At 54.9% G+C, this 16837-nt stretch overlaps 1 protein-coding gene across 10 annotated transcripts in view; it reads right to left on the bottom strand.

The window, feature by feature from the left end:
* The window catches only part of ARHGEF10L (Rho guanine nucleotide exchange factor 10 like), a 153131-nt gene extending 136511 nt beyond the window's left edge, over positions 1-16620 (bottom strand). For 8 of the 10 annotated variants that reach the window (XM_043908951.1, XM_043908956.1, XM_043908958.1 and 5 more), the window contains exon 1: positions 8663-8793. The gene's annotated coding sequence lies outside the window, so the exon portion shown is untranslated. Of the gene's footprint in view, positions 1-5534; positions 6299-8662; positions 8794-16339 lie in introns of those variants that run through there. The other 2 variants (XM_043908952.1, XM_043908953.1) reach the window with 2 other exon arrangements.
* Positions 16621-16837: the final 217 nt, after the last annotated feature.

Below are 16837 nucleotides of genomic sequence, written 5' to 3'. Positions count from 1 at the left end.
CACCTCACCTCACAGGCCTCGCCCCCTCCCCCTGAACGGTGAGCACGGGAGCAGCACCCGCAGCTCACCCGCGGTGAGGACTCGGGGGTCAGGCCCCCCAGGGGGCGGGGTTCAGGGTCTGGCAGGGAAAGGGGGTTCCTTGCACTGGACCTCAGGGGAAGGCAAGTGGGAGGCGGGCGTGACGGGGCCCTGAGCTTCTGCCGCACGGTCCTCCGAGCGCCTGGACGCCACTCTCCCGACCGGCTCAGACACTGCCCTCATCTGCCACCTGTGTCCCGCGACCCAGCCGCCCAGCGCCCTGGAGAACACGGACCCCGTGGAGGCAGGGATCAGGGGCTCAGCCCCACTGCGCCATCTCAGACCAGCCACCGACCTCTCTGCTCCCTTCTCTCCACACAACAGGGGTCAGTCGCTGCTTCCGCCAACCGTGGGGACCCAGGCATCTCTGCCGTTCCTCTAGCGGCTGCAGAATGACCTCTCCCAGGGGGCCCACACCCTCCCCATTCTCACCCTCACAGTCCTCATGGCCCTTACCTCACCACCCTCCGCTCAAGGTTTCATTGAGAAACATGAGGCTGTCCGCTGGGACTGTCTCCAGCCTTCCTTCTGTGCAATCCAAATCTACCCCCTCTTCTCCCATTTCCTAAAAGCATCCCTGCTCCCATCAAGTAGCTGGGATAGTAAACTGTAAATCCTGAAAGAGATGGGAATACCAGACCACCTGACCTACCTCCTGAGAAACCTGTATGCAGGTCAGGAAGCAACAGTCAGAACTGGACATGGAACAACAGACTGGTTCCAAATAGGGAAAGGAGTATGTCAAGGCTGTATATTGTCACCCTGCTTATTTAACTTATATGCAGAGTACATCATGAGAAATGCTGGGCTGGAGGAAGCACAAGCTGGAATCAAGATTGCTGGGAGAAATATCAATAACCTCAGATATGCAGATGACACCACCCTTATGGCAGAAAGCGAAGAAGAACTAAAGAGTCTCTTGATGAAAGTGAAAGAGGAGAGTGAAAAAGTTGGCTTAAAGCTCAACATTCAGAAAACTAAGATCATGGCATCCAGTCCCATCACTTCATGGTAAATAGATGGGGAAACAGTGGAAATAGTGGCTGACTGTATTTTCTTGTTCTCCAAAATCACTGCAGCCATGAAATTAAAAGATTCTTGCTCCTTGGAAGAAAAGTTATGACCAACCTAGATAGCATATTAAAAAGCAGAGACACTACTTTGCCAACAAAGGTCTGTCTAGTCAAGGCTATGGTTTTTCCAGTGGTCATGTGTGGATGTGAGAGTTGGACTATAAAGGAAGCTGAGTGCTGAAGAATTGATGCTTTTGAACTGTAGTGTTGGAGAAGACTCTTGAGAATCCCTTGGACGGCAAGGAGATCCAACCAGTCCATCCGAAAGGAAATCAGTCCTGAATATCCATTGGAAGGACTGATGTTGAAGCTGAAACTCCAATACTTTGGCCACCTGATGCGAAGAACTGACTAATTTGAAAAGACCCTGATGCTGGGAAAGATTGAAGGCGGGAAGAGAAGGGGACGACAGAGGATGAGATGGTTGGATGGCATCACTGACTCAATGGACATGAGTTTGAGTAAACTCCGGGAGCTGGTGATGGACAGGGAGGCCTGGCGTGCTGCAGTCCACAGGGTCGCAAAGAGTCGGACGGGACTGAGCGACTGAACTGAACTCCCATCAAGGGCCCAGCGCCTCACCCCGCCACCCCCACTTCATCACACCGGGGACCACCCTCTCTCGTTTGCCTAAAGAACAGGCTCCTGAGGACATCCTTGGCAGTTCAGTGGTTAAGACTGAACCTTCTAATGCATGACCAGGTTTGATCCCTGGTGGGAGAACTAAGACCCCACATGCTTCAGGGTGAAGCCAAAAAGTTACAGAACCAAACAGACCTGGCTGCTGCCCGGCTGTGTCTTGCGCCCTCCTGAAGCAGGCCTGGCCCCCAGCACAAGCCACTTCCCTCCCCAGGGACATCTTTTCCCAGCTGCTCTTCACTCGGCCAACATCTCGACACTTGGTCCCCTCCTGGCCCCTCAGCCTCTCCCACTTCAGACTCCAGCCCCTCAATCTTCCAGAGGCGCTCTTACAGTAGCGGCCCACACTGCCTCTGTGCTTCCATCTGGTCTGACTTGCACTCTCAACAGCCTGCAGCCGTGGCGACTACCAGCTCTGCACTGCGGCGGTCCCAGGCATCGTGCCGGCTTCCCAGACACCCCACTCTCCCTTCCCGGAGCGCCCAGCCACCTCCCCCCAGCCTCCGGGACCCCCCTGACCCCTGTGTGGTCCCGCCTGCACCACCTATATGCTAATGACACCCAACCAAGGGGCCCCCACGTCACTCCTGGACTTCAAGCCAGCCTCTCACATCTGACCCCAACTGGATTCTTGGATTCCCCAAAGCTATGCTTCCAGCCTCCTCTGAACCACCTTTTCTTAATGACATCACCACCCACCGGACACTCAAAAGAAGATTCCGGAAGTCTTGACTCCTCTTGATTCCTCTCTTTCCCTCACCCCATGACCAATCCACCAGCAATCCCAGCTGCCTCTTTTTCTGATAAGCAACCTGCATGCAGCCACTTCTCTGCAGCTGCGTGGCCTCCACTCACACCCCAGCCACGCTCGCCCTTCACCCGGGCCCGAGTCCACCCGGCCCCCGAGCCGCTTCTCTTCCTGCAGCCAGAGGGCCCCTCCCCGAGGTACGTCGGAGCCCACCAGGCTCCAGCAGGCCGTGGAGGGCTGCAGGGACGGGCTGGGGGCACACGGTCACCTGTGGGCAAGGCTTCCCCTTTCCCATCCGTGCGTGAGGCCCTCACCCCCCGGCACCCACTCCAGAGCTTCCATGTCACAGGCGCTCGGTTTATTTCTGAATAAATTATCTGAAAAAAGGTAAACTTCTTTCCAGCACTGATAACAGCTGAAATCTTGGGGATCATATTTCATTAATAAAGTATTCACGGGTAACTAAAGAAAAACTGCTGACGGCTTCCTGTTGCACCTGGATTAACCATCCTAACCTGCCGTGATCCGTGATCTGAAGGGCCCTGCACGGCCCCTCACACTGCTCCCGCCCCCCACCTGCTGCAAACCAGCCGGATCGTTCTGGCCTCGGGGCCTTTGCATCTGCTGTGCCCCAGCCTAGAACACTCCTCTCTGCTCTGAGCGGGGGGAGGGGGAGGGGTCCCCTTGTCATTCAAGACTCAGCCTGGGGACTTCCCAGGGGTCCAGTGGTTAAGACTCCAAACTCCCAGTGCAAGGGGCACGGTTGAATCCCTGACCAGGGGACTAGCATCCCACCTGCCACATGGTGTGGCCAAAAAACTTGAAAATAAAACATCTTTTAAAAGAGACTCAGCTTAGATGCCTCCCCTCAGAGAGGCCCCCTGACCTCTTCGAGCTGACAGATTCTGCAGCACTAGTCCCACACACACCCCCTTCTCTGCCAACCCCGCCCCCACCCCATTATTCCCGTCCTATCACATTAGGTCGTTTGCTTCGCAGGACTAGTTTCATCACATGCCGTTTACCCTGTTGCCTTGTTTGATTTCTCTGGCTTTTGTCTCCTCCGCCATCACGAGAGACCCACGGGGAAGTCCTCACTGTGGTAACAGCAGGCCACCCTGCCAGGCTCTGGTGGGGGCCGGGCACTGTCCTGAGCAGCGTACTCGTGTGACCCCATTTCACAGACGGGGAAACAGATTCAGGTGCGGCAGAGAAAGAGGCCTGGGAGGAGCGGGGTACCACCGCCCTGCACCCCCTCCCAGGCCCAGCCCAGACCCAGCCCTTCATGGGTCCTGAAGAGGTACCTGCCAACTGAGCAGATGAACCGCTGAACAAACGAAGGTTACGCGCCGCAGGGCTGAGAGAGGTTGTCTTCAGGGGGTGCAACACAGGGCGATTTTAAACGTCTTCTCCCTGAACTTTCCAAGTTTCCTTCAATGTTCACATAATACATGCATGATTTAAAAGTAAAATAAATCCTGATTTTAAAAGAAATTCAAAGGTTCTGAGTAATGTTTGGGTTCATGAATATTCTTCAATTTCCAGAGACTGTTATTTCTCTACTTAATTTAAACCATTGTTTTCCTAGGGAAATTGAATAAAAAGCCCACATTTTTAAAGCTCGCGCCAAGCCTGCCCACTTCAAACAGTGCAGAGAGGGCAGTAACGGGAGCCGCCTCCCGCCTCTCACTCAGGGCTGGACTCGGGGACGCACCCCGATCAGGAGCCGCTGGAGGGGGTCCTGTGGAGGCCAGGCTCTCGGGGAGCAGGGGGCTCAGCCCCAGAAACACCGCCCCGCCTCAGGCCCCAAGCACGGCCGTGCACAGGGGTCACCCCAAGCCACTGCGCTGCCCCGGACCTGGGCTGTCCCTGCACGAAGGCGGTGGGGAGGCCGCCCTCCCGGCAGGCTGGTGGCAAGTTGAAACCCCTTGGCAGATGGGCCCCTCTCAGCCAGCAGGTCAGAGAAAGGTGAAGCCCGTGGCTCGGCGCAGGCTCTGACCCGGGGGTGGGCACAACCTATACTCTGGCCGAGCGACCCGTCGCCTGCCCCGAGTCCCCACCGTGTGGGGTCCTGCTGCCAGGGGCCTGGGTTCAACCCCTTGTCAGGGCACTATGATGAGATCCCACATGCCACAAGTTGAAACCAAAAAGAAAGAAAAGGCACTGAATAACCTAAATAACCGTGACTTTCATCTTTGGGGTGAACAGAAGGAAGCAGACACACCTTCCCAATTCTTCTTTTGGCCTCATATTAAAGCGGAAATCTTTTTTTAAGAGTCCACCAGCCACAGATCCTGGTGCTGGCGCAGGGGCAAGTTTAGGGGGTAACAAGAAAGTGCCCCCAAATTAAAGATTTTGAAGGGAGCAGGCACAGAGCAGATGGCCTGGAAGGAGAGGTGTGGCAGGGTTCCTCTGCAGGTACCCAGATGATGCTGGGCACTCAGACTTGAGGAAGTTTCAGGACTTGCCCTGTTCTGTCGCGAGCCCTGCAGACTCCCAGCTCGCTGACTCCCAGCTCGCTAAGCTTCCGACAGCTCATGCCTCTGAGCCTTGGCAGTTCCCTCCACCCAGACCCCTGCCTCTCCCCACCCAGTCTACTGCCGCACTCTGCACACCCTCCTGGATGTAGCTGGGCACACACCCCTCTCCCAGCCAGGGCTCTCAGACTGTCCAGGAGCTACAGCCTGCCCATTCGACAGTCCGATTCTGCTCTGCCCCTGACTCCACATGGATGTGTCCTGCCCACTGCTGCCGAAGCCAGCCCCAGGCAGCGCCAGCCACCCGCATCCCAACCACGACACCTTCACCAGCCCCGAGCTATTCAGCTTGGCCACAGCCTCTCCTCGGGCACGCCTGCCGCTTGGCCTCCCAGATACCTGGGCCGTCTTGAGTGTGGTTTTCCCATCGGGGCCAAGCAGGCTCTCAATTAACTGAAATGTATCCGCATCCCACGTGCCTGGGAAGGCAAGCGCGCAGTGTCTGAGGGCAGAGCTCACCTGAGGGCCACTTCTTCAGTGTCACCTGCCATCCCAGCCGGCCCCGCCCCGGGGCGAGCTGCCAGGCTCACTCTGCTCCTGTGAGGGCCCTGGAGGGTCGTCACGTCAGAACGCCAGCTCCAGGGGGGCGGTGCCCGGGGAGCCCACTGCCAGATCCCCACGGCTTGCGGGTGGATGTCTGACCACTGGTTCTCCGGAGGGGGACGCGGGGGTGGCTTGATTTTCAGCGTTTCCCGGTTTCCCTGCTGTAAACACCCTCGTGTGCTCAGTCGCTCGGTCGCGTCCGACTCTTCGCCTAAATTCTCCAGGCAAGAATGCTGGAGTGGGTTGCCATTTCCTACTCCGGGGGATCTTCCCGACCCAGAGAGCGAGCCCGGGTGTCTTGCGTCTCCTGCATTGGCAGGCGGGTTCCTTACCCCTGCACCCAATGCTCTCACTGTGGCCAAGTTCAAGCTACAAGGCGAGCCACTGAACCCAGAGCTGGGAAGAGACGGGAGGCAGCGGCTGGGTGGACAGTACAGCCCCCACTGACGAAGGCCCCATTTACAATTTTTCAGTCTCACGATGGTGTGAAGGCAATACGCATTCGGTGGAAACTGCACTTGGAAATCTGAGTCTGGATCTTTTCCCAGGCTGGCGGTGTGTGCAGGGCAACACTCTCTCGTGATGCAGGGCAGGGCAGCCCGCCTCCACTCCGGCCAGACCCGCAGTCGCTCACCACCACTCTGCACCCAGACAGCCACTCTGCGTTTCACTCTCAGTCCAGTGTTCGATAAACTGCATGAGACAGTCAACACTCTATTATATAAACAGGCTTTGTGTTAGATGATTTTGCCCAACTATAGGCTAATGGGAGTGTTCTGAGCCCGTTTAAGGTAGGTGAGGCTAAACTATAATGTAGGTTAGGTGTATTCAATGCATTTTTGACTTATGATATTCTCTTTTTTAACATTTTATTTCTTTATTGGCCACACCATGTGGCTTGTAGGATCCTAGTTCCCCGACCAGGGGTGGAACCTGGGCCCTGGCAGTGAAAGCACTAAGGCCTAATCACTGGCTCACCAGGGAATTCCCTCGACTTCGATTTTAAACAGACGATGGATGGGTTTAACAGGACCCATCATAAGTTGAGGGACATTTGCGTATGTGCATATATATGTGTGTATATATATATATAGAGAGAGAGAGAAACATATATACATACAAAAGATACAAATAACCACAAAGAGAGAGGCAACAGTGAGAAACTGGAAAAGGAGGAAGAACTATAGTTTGAGTATTTATTACCCTTGTTTCCAGTGTAATTTATTTAAGTATAAATTTGTACACTATAGCCAGTTTACTATATACTGTAAACTTGCATGTTAAAAGCCCAGCTCACAAAACGCCTAAAATTTAGTAATCAGCTCTCACTTTGGTACAAACTGACTCCAGCACACTACTGTCCGGGGCCAGGCACAGCCTGCGTGAGGACAGGTCACTCCGGGGAGCCCATCAGACTAGGCGTCCGGTGGAAACTGACACTGACGCCTCCATCAGGGCGAAGAGAAACCAAGGGGCTCTCTGGGGACACGCGAGACGAGGGGGAGCACGGGGCCAGCCTTCCGGAGAGAGGGAACCGCGGGGGCAGAGGCCCTCTGACGGAAGAGCAAGGAGCCGGGAGCCCTGATGGGGAGGCCGGAGAGGCAGCGGAGTGAGAAAGACACGGCCCCCTGAGGCCTCGAGTGCCGGCGGGGGGAGGGTTTGGAGCCCTCTCAGAGGTTTCACCGCAGTCCCAGGGGGCCTGGAGGTTCCCAGACCGGGCCCTCCTGTGTGGTTTACGTCCCCGGAGCCTGGACGCCCTGGGTCACCGTGCCGGGAGGACAGACAGAGGGACAGGGGGAGTGCCACAGCGGGGCCCGCAGGGAAGGGCTGAGGCTCAGTGAGCCGGACGGCCTGTCCTCTGTCCCGGAGTCTGGCAGGTAGCAGAGGGGCTGCAGCGGAGAGGGGCGGGATGCCCCCGACGGAAACCCCGGTTAGGGCCAAGGGCTCTGAGCCAGCCTCAGCGCCAGAGACCCCTCCCCACCAGCCCTCTGCGTGGCCCGAGGCAGGGTCCTCGGGCTCCCAGGCTGAAGGGGGCCTCCAGACCCCTTGCCCAGGGTCCCCGCCTGGGACAGGGAGGAAGCACTGCCCCCTGGCTCCGCTAGGTCAGGGGCGGCCTCCCTCTCAGGACTGGCCCAGGGGGGCCCGGGAGGCTGGTCCTCGTGTTCCCTGGGCCCACCCCGGACACACGTCTTCTGCCTCCAGCAGAGGCCAGGCCTGACTGCGCTCTGTGGCCGTGGCCTCCCCACGGCCGGGGTGTTCTCGCCTGCCTCCCACACTCTCCTCCTCCAGGAGGCCGCCCTGCTCCGCCTCCGGGCAGGGCTCCAGGGTAGGAGAGGCCGGCCCAGGGCAGAAACAAGAGCGCTCCCTGACCCCTCCTCATCTCCGGGACCCCAGGTCAGCGCGGGGGAGCTGAACCACAGGGACTGCAGGACCTAAAGGCCCGCGCGGAGCCGGAGGGACAAGGAAGCACTGCGTGGGAGTGAGGATTCCCGAGCTGTCTGCACAGAGCCTGCCACACACACAGACACACACACGCTCACACACACACACAGACACACACACAGAGAGACACACACACACAAACACACACACACACACACAGAGACACACACACACACACAGACGTTCACACACACACAGACACACACACAGACGCTCACACACACACACAGACACACACACAGACGCTCACACACACACAGACAAACACACACTCTCTCACACACGCACACGCTGATGCACAAAGGCCACACGGGGGGGCGTGAAGACGGCCGGGACGCCGAGGAACACAGAGCCTATCGTGGGGGGCACACTCGGGTGAGGCCGTCACTCCCGGACACAGGGCTGACCTACACGCAGAGAGAAGACGCGGCTCCGGGAGCCTCCCCCAGAGACACACCCGGACACACGGAGGCGGCTCCCCCAGAACCGGGGACACAGGATGGAGCGGGGACCCCGGGCTGGCGCGGGGATGCCCGCGGGGCCGCTCGGCCCGGGGTCTCAGGATCGCGGAGCCCCCCCCGCCCGCCGCGGGCCGCACTCACCGCTCGGCCTTTGTTGTCCGCGCTGCTCACAAAGGCGCCGGCGGCCGCGCCTCAGCTGCCCGGCGGCCGCGGGCGCCCATGGCCGGGCCGGCCCCGCCCCGCGCCGCCGCTGGCCGCCGATGGCAGCCGCGAGGTCACGCCGCCCGGCTCCCCCCGCCGCCGCCGCCGCCGCCCCGCGCGCACGGCGCCGCCCCGGCCCCCCGCCCGGCCGTGGCTGAGGTCACCGCTTAACCCCTGCGGGCCGGGCGGCTGCGCGCGCGGGACCCCGGGAGGCCCGGAGCCTCCCAGAGCTCCCCCCAGGCCCCAGCGGCTTGGATCCTTCCCGCCCCCGCCCCACTCCGAGGGGAAACGGACGCCCGCAGAGACCCCCGGGTCACACAGGGGCCCCCACTCCACCGCCCACCGCGCGTCCCCTCGCCCTCCCAGGCGTCCCAGGAGGGCTCTCGGGCCCATTCTTGCTTCTCCTCCTTCCAGGAGTCTGCCCTGGGCTCTCCCCGGAGGGGTGAGGATGCCTGGGTTGGCCCCAGAGGAAAAGTCAGACCTGCGATGCCCCCACCCTGTCTCAGCCGCAGAGGGGCCTCCTGAGGGCTCCGATCAGCCTCAGGAGCACAGCACTGGCAGCTGCGGGCGGTGAGGGCTCTGAGCTTAGCAGCCAGCCTGCCATGTGGCTCCATTTTCCTGATGAGAAAACGGGGGCTCAGAGCTGTGACTTGGCAAAGCCCACCCAGCATGGAAGTGGTTGACCCGAGATCCTAGCACACCCCTCCCTTCTAGCTCCCAAAGCTGCCAAACACTAGTTACTCCTTCTCAGAAATCCAAAGACGCCTCCGGATATGATGCAATTAATTACAGTTATCAGGCCATTAATTAAGATTATCCCTGTTGTTGTTAAACACTGCCCCGCTACCTCCCTATTTGCAAAGAAATTCACACTCAGGCTTATCAGCAATTACTCGGGTTGATAATGATGAGTTTTGCAGCCTCCAAAGGGCACAGGTGTTATGCTGGCTGGAGTCTGTGTTGGCCTGTGTTTATTCATTCAAACAACCAGGAAAAAAAAAAAACAAACACCATTTTTTTTTCTTTTAACTACTCCCTGTTTGGCAGGCACCAGTCTTAGGGGCTAGGAATGAAACAAGGAACCAGAGAGACCGCGGCCCTGCCCCCTCACCAAGGAGGAGGCACGGAATACAGGCCTCCGCAGTCCAGCAAGACAAGCCACACCAGTCCGTGCTCCCTGAAATCATCTTACTCATTGTTGGGGTTGCTTGTTTATTGTCCATCTCCACACGAGAACATAAACCCCATAGAGCTTGCTTAAGAGTTGTTCACAGAGTCATCCTAACCCCCAGGCCCAGGGTAACACTGGGCTCAGAGTGTGTAGCCAGTTAATATTTGCTGAGCACTTACTATGTTCCGGGCTTCCCCGGTAGGTCAGATGGTAAGGAATCCACCTGAGATGCAGGAGACCTGGGTCAGGAAGATCCCCTGGAGGAGGGAATGACAACCCACTCCAGTATTCCTGCCTGGAGAATCCCCTAGACAGAGGAGCCTGGCGGGCTACAGTCCACGAGGTTGCAAAGAGTTGGACACAACTGAGCAACTAACACTATTGTTTCCAGACATCATTCTAGGCACACAGGAGACATCATGGAGTGAAACAGGCAAGGCCCCCGCACTTCTGGATCATCCATTCCAGGGACAAATAAACAATGGAGGAAGGTTTCCAGGATGCCAGAAAAGCGGCAAGAACATCTTCAGGTGTCTATCAGGTGACCTCAGAGCTCATGGCATTAAGCCCTGGACCAGAATTTAGACATTTGGATTCTGCTGGCACAGAAAGAGCCAGTACAAGCCCCTGGGCCTATTCCACCCCCTCCCTGGCTGGCTTGTTTCCCTCCGGGTTCTGAGCCCTCTTGAGTCCTCTGGTCTGGAACACCTGTCCCCTGTTTGGCCGCACTGAAGCCGACCCTCTTCCCAGATCCAACAGAAGGCCCGGCATCTCCAGCACGCCTCTGCACATGGCCCCTGCTCCCCAACCTCCTCCCCCACTGAGCTCTGCAGCTTCGCCCTTTGGTCAATTGCTTCTGCTAGCACTTCTGTTTCTTTTAGTTGATTCTGGGCAGGTACTGACTTGAACTGTCTCCGAAGCAGTTGAACTGTCTTGAGGGAAGCTATGATCCAGGCTTGGGGGTGGAGGCCATACCTCAGGCTCCCTTTGTGTCTCCAAAACCCAGCAGAGGTTAGAAGCACACCAAGTGAGCACCCTCAGGCCCTTAGCAGTAGACCCCTCTGGAGCCAGCATTGCAATCTACCAGCTCATACAACAAATGGAGCCTACAGAAGCATTTTGTTTTGCCCACAGTGATTTTGTAATTGTTGTTAATTAGCTCCCAACATTTAATAGTTGATAGATTTCCCTTAAGTTGCCGGATTGCTGGCTTCTCTTAACACATCTGAAGATCTGCTGATGCCCGGCTCCGCAGGCCACACTCTGTCGGCCCCAAAGGGCCGGGGCCGTAGAAAGAGCTGTGTCCTTCCACTTGTCACCGTCCCTCCGAGCCCTGCGTCACCCATTTGACCTTGACCCCCTCTGTGAATGAGTGTTTTCATTTTCTCTCTACATTCTACTGAGAAGAAAATCACATCATGGAAACACATACTCGAGAATAAATGAGCCCTCAGCCCTCACCTTCTAGGCCAGGCCAGGCCCCAGAAGTAGTCGCTCAGATGTGCCCGACTCTTTGTGACCCCCTGGACTGCAGCCCACCAGGCTTCTCTGTCCATGGAATTTTCCAGGCAAGGATACTGGAGTGGGTTGCCATTTCCTTCTCCAGGGGATCTTCCCGACCCAGGGATTGAACCTGGGTCTGCATCTCAGGCAGACTCTTTACCAGCTGAGCCACGAGCGAGGCACAGGCCAGGCCAATTCTCCTGCCTTCTTGCTGTCCTTGTCATCCTGCTCTGACACGAACGCACCCCTTCTCTCTCACCAGCCCGACCTCACATGCCGAGCGCCACAGCATAAACGAAGGCGCGAAGCATTTCACTGGGCCTTTGCTCCTTCTCCTGGAATGCCGTTACTGTCCCACACCGCCCCGCCCCTCCAAGACACTGTGGCTTTCGGATGCTCTCCACGTTGATCACACCTTCTCAAGGATCTGCTCTCCAGTGCCCCAAGACGGGGCTCCTGGGCTCACATAGCACCCTATAGTCTCCCCCTCACCCTCCTGCAGTCTTTTGTGCGGGATTTGCCCCCACGTCCTCCCCTGGCCTGTGAGTCCTCGGAAGCAGGGACCCTGCTGTCTCACTCACGCTGGAATACCCAACACCTGGGACAGAGCCCGATGGCGCAGAAGCATGAGATAAATATTTGCTAAATAGATGAGCAATTGGCTTTCAACAGCCCCAAAAGGAACAAAAAGGATTTCTGGGACTGTTTCCACGTCCCAGAGCATTCAATTAACCAGAATTTCACACTCGCCGAGCATCCTGGTGGTGCAGGATCTATTGTGTAAGCATCGTCATGAATGCTACATCTGGGCAGGACTGGGACTGCTCCCCCTGGGCTCCAGGGCCTATCGGGGAATGGGGGAGGCCCAGGGCACAGCGGTGTCTTCTGTTGGCCAGAGAAGCTCAGTGACCTGGCCACGGTTGCTCAGCAAACCGATGACCAAGGAGGATGAGAACCCAGGGCTCCCGCCTCTACCTCCCAGCCCAGCCCCACTGCCATCAACCCAGCCTTGTAGCAGATCAGAAAAGAAGTGGGTGGATGGGAACGTGGACTTCCCAAGCCTATACCACCCTTGCACAGGCAGTATAAATAGAAAGTGTGCGTAAAGCAACTAGCTCTTATTTCCCGTGTCATCAAACCAATCACAAACAGACTCTTCTCTAAGAGATGCTGGATCACATTTTGATTATGAATGAGGACGATGGGGTCTGTCTTACCAAAATGAAACCTCTTTCCAGAACACTGCTGTCCCTGTCCAGTAGGATAGGCATTATGAAGGGAGCTGGGATGCACTGAGCCGTCCCCTCACTGCCTTCTAGGTTCCTTACAAGGCAAGACCTGCGTTTGTGGGGAAACAACCTGAGGTTGGACTTCCCAGGTGGCGCTAGTGGTAAAGAACCCGCCTGCCAGTGCAGGAGACGTAAGAGAGGCCGCTTCTATCCGTGGGTCGGGAAGATCCCCTGCAAGAGGGCATGGCAACCCACTCCAGTATTCTTGCCTGGAGAATCCCAAGGGCAGAGGAGCCTGGTGGGCTACAGTCATGGGGTCGCGAAGAGTCGGACACGACTGAAGTGACTTAGCACGCATGCTGAAGTCAAAGGCATAGCCACAGCCGGAGGTGGTTTCGGGCTCTCAGGTGGAGAAGGAAACGACTTTTCTGAGCTACCACTTTATGGCCCTTGGTGTAAGGGAGAGGACAGTTTGAGCAGCTCTTTTTCTTAGGGATGTAGTCTCAAAGTTCTCCCGAAACAACTACTGGGGGTGATGGACACCCATGTCCAGGGGGCTGGACACAGACAGTACGGGACGCTGCCCCCCACACTCGCCATAGGACCCTCAGCCTCTTCCTCAGTCCCAGTGCCTGTAAAACACAATAATCCTTTTGTTCCTTCTATCTTAAAGAAATGGGGAAAAAAAAATTCTTAAAGAGATAGGAATACCAGACCACTGGACCTGCCTCCTTAGAAATCTGTATACAGGTCAAGAAGCAACAGTTAGAACTGGACATGGAAGAGGTGGGTTCCAAATAGAGAAAGGAGTACATCAAGGCTGTATATTGTCACACTACTCATTTAACTTACATGCAGAGTACATCATGCAAAATGCCAGGCTGGATGAAGCAACAGCTGGAATCAAGATTGCTGGGAGAAATATCAATAACCTCAGATATGCAGATAACATCACCCTTGTGGCAGAAAGCGAAAAGGAACTAAAGAGCCTCTTGATTAAAGTGAAAGAGGAGAGTGAAAAAGTTGGCTTAAAACTCAACATTCAGAAAACTAAGATTATGGCATCCAATCCCATCACTTCATGGCAAATAGACGGGGAAACAATGGAAACAGTCTTGTTCTCCAAAATCACTGCAAATGGCTACTGCAGCCTTGAAATTAAAAGATGCTTGCTCCTTGGAAGAGAAGCTATGATCAACCTAGACAGCATATTACAAAGCAGAGACATTACTTTGCCAACAAAGGTCCGTCTAGTCAAGGCTATGGTTTTTCCAGTAGTCATGTGTGGATGTGAGAGTTGGACTATAAGGGAAGCTGAGTACAGAAGAATTGATGCTTTTGAACTGTGGTGTTGGAAAAGACTCTTGAGAGTTCCTTGGACTGCAAGGAGATCCAACCAGTCCATCCTAAAGGAAATCAGTCCTGAATATTCATTGGAAGGACTGATACTGAAGCTGAAACTTCAATACTTTGGCCACCTGATACAAAGAACTGACTCGTTGGAAAAGTCCCTGATGCTGGGAAAGATTGAAGGCGGGAGAAGAAGGGGACGCCAGAGGATGAGATGGTTGGATGGCATCACTGACTTGATGGACGTGAGTTTGAATAAGCTTCAGGAGTTGGTGAAGGACAGGGAAGCCTGGCGTGCTGCAGTCCATGGGGTCATAAAGAGTCAGACATGACTGAGTGACTGAACTGAATTGAACTGAATCCCATAGGATTTTGAAGGATCAATCTAACATAGTCTAACAGATTTTTCAACATCTCACTGACAGAATTAGATACATATGCTATTTGATACCATCGTATCATAAGCATACTTATATATCATAAGATATTTTTGATGAGAGATAAAAGATAGCCTAGTATAGTAGCAGTCAAGATTTCAAACTTCAAACCCTGTTTAAAGGAATGACAAATATGAAAAGGGAGAAAAATAGAATGAATTCTGTGGTGTTAGACTGGAATTGGAGATTTTGGTGTGAGTTCAGAGCTCTGTCCCCGGCAAGGGCCTGGGAGCAGGGATACCCAGTCGCAATGAACAAATTTTGCAGCCAGGTCATGGATTCTAAATACCACTCTCTGCTAAAAGAGACCAAATCTCCTTGGAAAGATGACTGATTCCAGGGGAAGAACAAGCTGTGCCTGAAACATATTTCTGGGCCAGAAATTAATAAATTGCTCAACAAGTCATGGAAACACAGCAAAAGGACACAGAAACCAACTCAAAAGAGGCTTCCACTAGCTGAGTTCCATTCAGTCAGTTCAGTTCAGTCTCTCAGTCCTGTCCGACTCTTTGCAACCCCATGAACCGCAGCACGCCAGGCTTCCCTGTCCATCACCAACTCTCAGAGTTTACTCAAACTCACATCCATCGAGTCGGTAATGCCATCCAATCATCTCATCCTCTGTCGTCCCCTTTTCCTCCTGCCTTCAAACTTTCCCTACATCAGGGATTTTTCCAACGAGTCAGCTCTTTGTATCAGGTGGCCAAAGTATTGCAGTTTCAGCTTCAGCATCAGTCCTTCCAATGAATATTCAGGACTGATTTCCTCTGGGATGGACTGGTTGGATCTCCTTGCAGTCCAAGGGACTCTCAAGAGTCTTCTCCAGCACCACAGTTCAAAAGCACCAATTCTTCGGCGCTCAGCCTTCTTTATGGTCCAATTCTCACATCCATACATGACTACTGGAAAAACCATAGCCTTGACTAGACAGACCTCCACTAGCCAAACCAAGGGCAATTTGAGCATGGCAATAAGTAATGATTGTAGGGATTCATATTCTACTAAATACAATAGGAAGCCAAGAGTCCACACTGATGTAATAAGTAAATGAATGAATCGAAAGCTGGGAATGCTATTTGCATACTCAGTACTTTCCCACGAAATACTTGTTAACTGCAAAGGGGGAAGGAGCAACTTTACGGTAGAGAAGCTTGGCAGACACCTCCTCACCCCGCGGTCAGATTGGGTTAACATGACCAGTCTGGGGGCATTTGGACATCATGAGGCTCCTGATGTGATTCAGTGAAAGAGACACACCATCAGTTCATGATATTCCTGCCAAACATTTACAACTCACATAAAAATTTACAACTCAGCCTCTGAAGAGGCTGGATTTGATGTGGCAGGACACGTGGACATCCATGTGCCAGGACAGCCCACTCCTTCCCAGAGCACCCGATTGGACCAAAGGGTCAACAGCTGACCCAGACTGGGCCAATCAGCTCATTTCACCCAGGAAATCCCAATGGGAGAGCTGAGAGACCGAGTCAGTCAAATGACCACGGGGCGCTGAGCCTGAAAGACGGGGCAGATCCAGGGCGGGCATTCACGCCGCAACAAACCACAGCCAAGTTCAAGCTGAGGTTCTGGGAGACCAGAAACGCCATAGAAAGGCCAAAAGAAAAAGAAAAGAAAAAGTAAAGTTGGAGAAAAAGACAGGGAGACACAGATCATGCAGCCTTAGCAAAAAAAGTAGCAACAGTACTAGCAAACGTCCACAACACTCTCTACTGGTCTCTGTTTAATTGCTTAACACGTGTTAACTCATTTCATCCCCACAGCAGCCCTGTAAAGCAGGTGCTTTTATCCCTGGCTTACAGATGAGGAAACTGAGGTACAGTGATATTCTGTCCTAGCCTTGAATGTCCATCTGAGTGACTGTTGGGTCATTACAGAGACCCCACACACCCACTTCACCTGCACTTACCTGAGTGGATTTTTAGTCCAATCATAAGAGGAGGCTGCTGCCCACTGCCTGTGGCCACTGTCTTGCTGCAGGATGAGCAGGGATTCTGGGACCATTCGCACATCTAAACATCCTGCTCTAGCCTTTCTTCACTGCCCAAAAGGGAAAAGACACAGGGGAAGTGCCGGCCCAGGCCATCAAAGGCACCTACAAACACATAAAGACCCTCTGCCCATCAGTCCAGACCCCAGAGACCCCGTGTGCCCGCCCGCTCTAAGCTGGGCAGCCAGCCTCATCCACTCGCGATGGTATCTGCAGCCTCCGCAGGGGAGAAGTAGGCAGAGTGCTTGGGGCTGTCTGCTGAGCCAGGGGAGGTTGGGTTTCTCTGCTTGGCCCCTGGCCAACGGGTCAGAAAGGACAGAGAGACAAGGTCTTTGCTTCCTGGCATCAGGTTACTGCCCCTACCCAGGGCTCAGGGTGCCAGGCGAGCCTCCCAGGCAGGGAGAGTTGCCGGTCAGC

Source organism: Cervus elaphus, chromosome 8, assembly GCF_910594005.1.
Source record: "Cervus elaphus chromosome 8, mCerEla1.1, whole genome shotgun sequence".
Classification (NCBI taxonomy): domain Eukaryota; kingdom Metazoa; phylum Chordata; class Mammalia; order Artiodactyla; family Cervidae; genus Cervus; species Cervus elaphus.
This window is presented reverse-complemented; position numbering and strand designations above follow the sequence as displayed.